This window comes from Triticum urartu, chromosome 7A (assembly GCF_056163025.1).
Source record: "Triticum urartu cultivar PI428250 chromosome 7A, HENAU_Tu73, whole genome shotgun sequence".
Taxonomy (NCBI): domain Eukaryota; kingdom Viridiplantae; phylum Streptophyta; class Magnoliopsida; order Poales; family Poaceae; genus Triticum; species Triticum urartu.
The window spans coordinates 196,863,034-196,869,033 of NC_141879.1; positions in this window are offsets into that span (position 1 = coordinate 196,863,034).

Genomic DNA, 6,000 nt, shown 5'->3' on the forward strand with positions numbered 1-6,000 from the left:
GGGGGGCGCGTGGACTGCGGTCCAGCCGGTGATGGGCATGAAGCAAGGCTCTCCACCGCCATGCGTGCACGGCTGGCCGAGGAGCAGATTCTGGGCCCTCGCCGACGAGTGTTCGGACAACGACGACGACGAGGAGGCGTGCGGTGCTGAGGTGAGTGCGGAGCGCGGCCGGACGGTGTGCTTTGTCGGCGACTTCGTGGCGCGGGCGGAGGAGCTTGGGGGCTCCTTCAAGGTCGGGCGGTGGAGCACGTTCGCGCCCGGCCGCCCGGCGGCCACGGGCCTAGGAGGGCTGCTGCGGTGGCTCGTCATGCGCCTCGTGCGGTGCCGGCGGGGGAGACCAGGCGTGGGCGGCCGGAGCTGTTGTAGGAGGCTGGCCTGCTTCTCCTCCCTTGCCCGGGGCCGATCTGGCCGGGAACGGTTGGTTCCGCGGCGGCGGCGGCGCCGGCGGAAGCTCGGGCTCCCCTGCCTAGGGTTGGGGAGGCGACGCCCGCTGGGCCAGTGGGCCCGGTCGTGCAAGTGGGCTGCGGCCTAGCGTTGGGGCCTACAAGTGCTGTGGTACAACCGCCTGCTGAGGGATTCCTGGACTAAGGGGTCCTCGGGCGTCCGGCCTGTTATCCATGGACCGGACTGATGGGCTGTGAAGACATGAAGGCCGAAGACTGCACCGTGTTCGGATTGGGCTCTACTTGGCGTGGAAGGCAAGCTTGGCGACCGAAGATTCCTTCTTATGTAACCGACTCCATGTAAACCCTAGATTCCCTCGGTGTCTATATAAACCGAGGGGGATGGTCCGGAAAGGATACCACATATACTCATTACCATGCCCACATAGGCTAGACTTCTAGGGTTTAGCCATTACGATCTCGTGGTAGATCAACTCTGGTAATACTCGTATTCATCAAGATCAATCAAGCAGGAAGTAGGGTATTACCTCCATAGAGAGGGCCCGAACCTAGGTAAACATCGTGTCCCCTGTCTCATGTTACCATCGATCCTAGACGCACAGTTCGGGGCCTCCTACCCGAGATCCGCCGGTTTTGACACCGACATTGGTGCTTTCATTGAGAGTTCCACTGTGCCGTCGATGAAAGGCTCGATGGCTCGCCTTGTCATTAAAGACAACATTACCGCAGGGGTAGTTTTGGCCTCGGGCCAAGCCCTCTGGCTGGGCGACTTCACTATGATCGCACGTTCGGCCGCGGAGCCGACGATGACCTCTCGGACCATCGAAAATCCCCTTCGCATCTACTCCGAGCACTCCAAGTAGATGGATCCGGTTGAGCTTTCGTCCTTAAACGAACTCCTAGATCGCATCGCCGCTTTGGGAATCGTCACAGATTACAATCAGATCGGGCCTAAAACCGATCAGGGAGAAAACGAAACTCCACCGGTCACCCACCAGACCGCGGCAGTCCTGGAGTAGGACGGCGAGTCTTCTTCTATATTGAAGACAGACTTTGTTCGGGTCACCGTTCATAAAGAACCGGATACTCACCCGCGAAAGGACGCGACCAGACCTCCGAACATAGCATCGGACGACGGTTCCAAACAATCAGAAGATATTCCGAAACCCGGACTGTCTAGTCCGGAAGGTCGTCGGACTCCGGACAACCGGTTAGGTCGGGGTTCGGATTTAATTCCACCCACCCACCCGGACATAGAGGCTCTCATGAGCATAAAACAGCAATCTCAGGAGAAGGTCCACCACTTTTGGGCCAGATTCCTCCTTGTCAAGGACAAGGTAAAAGATTGCCGTGACGAGGACGCAATATCAGCGTTTTGCAAAAACTATGCGAACGAAGGAATCCTCAACGCCATCAATCGCCGCTGAATACTAAAATTTGCTGACTTAGCGACCATCATACAAAAATACTGCGTGATGGAAAGCACCTGGGAAACTCAGGCAGCTCGCTGGGAACCACCAGCCCCAACCCAACTTCCCCTACAGGCGAAAAGGGCGTACCCTCGTGGCACGCCCAATCCAACAGTCAAAAAACACAAAGCCACTATACGACACAGCACTGTTCTGGAAGGGTGGCTCGATGGCCCATGCAAAATACATACAACAACAGATACCGTGGCAACCCACAGCCTTAGAGCATGTTGGATACTACGACAGGTAGCCAAGAGCGGCGAGGACATCCTTATCAAGGACGCCCTAGAACAACACCCCCCAGAAGACGACGACCCAAGAGTATTGACAGTCTTTGAGACATTCGCTTCAAATAACAAGCGCAAAAGGGCACTTCGCGAGCTCAACGAAGTCTGCCAAATCGCTGTAATAAACCCATGGAACGACACGGCTATAACATTCAATGCCGGTGACGAACCAAAGTACAAAATAGTACGAGCACCAGCCGCGTTAGTCCTCAGCCCCATTGTGGATGGGTTTCGACTCACATAGGTCCTCATGGACGGCGGTGTCAGATTAAATCTCATTTATGAGGACACACTCCATAAAATGGAAATAGACAGGAGCCGCATCAAACAAAGTAACACAACCTTCCGGGGAATTATTCCTAGTCGGGAGGCGCGGTGCGCGGGCAAAATCACACTTGACGTGGTATTCGGATCACCAGAGAACTATCGGTCCAAAGAAATAACCTTCCAAGTGGCCCCTTTCAGCAGCGGATATCACGCCCTGTTGGGGCGGGATGTTTTTACACGCTTCCAAGCTATACCTCACTACAGATATATGAAGCTCAAAATTCCCAGACCAAACGGTATAATCACTCTCGTCAGTGATCCGGACATAGCACGCCGCGCTGAAAACAAAACCGCATCCCTGGCCCTGGAGGCGCTATCCGAAGCCCTCGCGGCCGAAGAATTAACCGCACTACGCTCCACAGTGGACAGGGACGATGTGATCCTCGACAAACGCCCCAAATCCACCTCGTTCAAACCGGCAGAAGAAATAACCAAATTCTAGGTCCACCCAACGGACCCGAAGAAGACAGCATCATCGGAGCTCAGCTGAACCCAACAGTTGACGCCGCACTACGAGAATTCCTGCGCGAAAACTGGGACATATTTTCCTGGCACACTTCGGATATGCCAGGGATCCCACGCAAGTTGGCCGAACATAGCCTCAACATATTAAAGGGATTTAAACCAGTCAAGCAAACACTCCGGCGCTTTTCCAAACCTAAGTGACAACCCATGGGGGAGGAGCTGGCCAAGCTCATCGAGGCTGGATTCATCAGAGAAATCAAGCATCCGGACTGGCTGGCAAACCTGGTAATGGTACCAAAGAAAGATAAATCCTGGCGCCTATGTGTCGATTTTAAGGATCTCAACAAGGCTTGCCCTAAGGACCCTTTTCCCCTTCCCCGCATTGATCAAATCATTGACGCCACCGCAGGACACGACTCACTGTGTTTCCTCGATGCATACTCCGGATACCATCAAATCAAAATGAAGGAATCCGATCAAGCGGCAACATCATTTATTACCCCATACAGGCCATTCTGCTTCAATACCATGCCCTTTGGGCTCAAGAACGCCGACGCCACATATCAACGCATGATCCAAACATGCCTGGAGAAACAGATTGGCAAAACAGTAGAAGCTTACGTTGACGACGTCGTCATCAAAACCAGACACGTGGAAACACTAATAGACGACTTACGTCTTACATTCGACAACCTCAGGGCGTATGACATCAAACTCAACCTGAAAAAGTGTGTCTTCGGCGTCCCCGCTGGAAAACTGCTGGGCTTCATCGTCTCCAATAGGGGAATCGAAGCAAACTCAGCCAAAATCCGAGCTTTGTCACAATTGGCTAAGCCAACAGACCTTAAACAAGTTCAAAAACCCGTAGGTTGCGTGGAAATTCTAAGCCGCTTTATCTCAGATTAGGAGAAAAGGCACTGCCACTCTATCGCCTTCTACGATGAACCGACCACTTCGAGTGGACGAACGCGACAACAGCAAGACTGGAAGAAATAAAAACCTTTCTTTCGAGCAATCCAATCTTGGCCGCACCAAACGCCGGCAAACCGATGTTATTATACATATCGGCAACACATCAGGTGGTGAGCGACGTACTCGTCGTCGAACGAGAACAGGACGGACACAAATTCCCGCTTCAGAAGTCAGTATACTACGTATCTACTGTCCTTACACCATGCAAATCCCGGTACCCTCATTATCAAAAAATAGCATACGCGGTCTTCATGGCATCCCGAAAGCTCCGTCACTACTTCCAGGAGTGTTCGATCACGGTGGCCTCCGAAGTACCACTCAACGACATTATAAACAACCGCGATGCTACGGGCCGGATTGCCAAATGGACCATTGAGCTCCTGCCATTTGACATTATATATAAACCACGTCGAGCTATCAAATCCCAAGTACTGCCCGACTTCATCGCCGAATGGACAGAGGCCGAACTCCCTAAAGAGTATGACACATACTCCAATTGGGTCATGCACTTCAACGGCTCCAAAATGCTGGCAGGGTTAGGAGTGGGTGTCGTTTTAACGTCCCCTACCGGAGACGTCGTCCAGTACGTTCTCCAAATACTATACACAGACTCCAATAATGCAGCCGAATACGAGGCCTTATTGCATGGTCTCCGGATGGCTGTCTCCATGGGCATACAATGCCTAGAAGTGCGCGGGGACTCAAACCTTGCAATATCTCAAATAAATGGAGATTTTTACCTAAAGATCCGAAGATGGCAGCGTATCGTAACGTAGTCATAAAAATGTCGGCCCGGTTCGAGGGGCTCGAGTTCCATCATGTGGCTCGAGAAAGTAATCAAGCGACGGATGTTCTTGCTCGTATTGGCGCTAAGCGCGACCCCGTCCCACCTAATATCTTCCTGGAAAGGCTCTTTAAGCCATCCGTGGTGTGGCAGGGGGAAAACGGCAATACTAGTCCGGAATGAAACATAACCCCAGATCCCAGAAACACCGACATAACACCATCGGTGCATCTCATCATGGCAGTCATTGCCCCATGGACCGAACCCTTCCTGGCCTACCTTAATAGGAAGGAGCTTCATGAGGACCAGAATGAGGCCCACTACATTGTCGGGCGCTCAAAGGCCTACAAGGTTCATGATGGAGATCTCTACAAGAAAAGCGCCATCGGAGTACTTCAACAATGTATATCCGAGGAAGAGGGGCGGCAACTCTTGGCTGAAATTCATGCCGGACTCGGCGGCCACCACGCCTTAGCTCGGGCCCTTGTTAGCAAGGCCTTCCGTATAGGGTTTTATTGGCTAACGGCCCGAGCGGACGCACAGGACCTTGTCCAACGTTGCGTCGGATGCCAACTCTTTGCCAATCAAAGCCATACGCCCCCACTGCCCTACAAACAATCCCCATCACTTGGCCTTTTGTGGTCTGGGGACTCTACATGGTTGGAACCCTTAAAGGGGGAAGCCACAAGAAAAAATATCTGCTGGTTATGGTGGACAAATTCACTAAGTGGATAGAGGCTAAACCGATCAAAACGGCTGAGTCCGGCCCGGTAATAGACTTCATATCCGATGTTGTGCACCGTTATGGTGTCCCACACAACATCATCACTGACAACGGCTCCAATTTCACAGCTGACGAGGTAAAAACCTGTTGTACTAATTTGGGCATTAAACTAGATTACGCCTCCGTCTACCACCCACAAACCAACGGTCAAGTCGAACACGCCAATGGTCTTATTATGAGCGGCATCAAACCCAGACTAGTGCGGCCTTTGAAAGAATCAGACAGGCACTGGGTTGAGGAGCTCGACTCCGTACTCTGGGGGCTGCGGCCCACGCCCAACCGTACTACCGGGTACACACCTTTCTTCATGGTGTATTGTGCAGAGGCCGTATTTCCCTGCGATATTATTCACGACTCACCTAGAGTGCGTATGTACGAAGAGAGAGAAGCCGAGCTCGATCAGTAGGACAGCCTAGATGCCCTGAAGGAGGAATGTGATGTCGCAAAAGCCCATTCAGCAGTTTACCAACAGCAGGCTAGAAGATATCAAAGCAGAGAAGTACGGGCC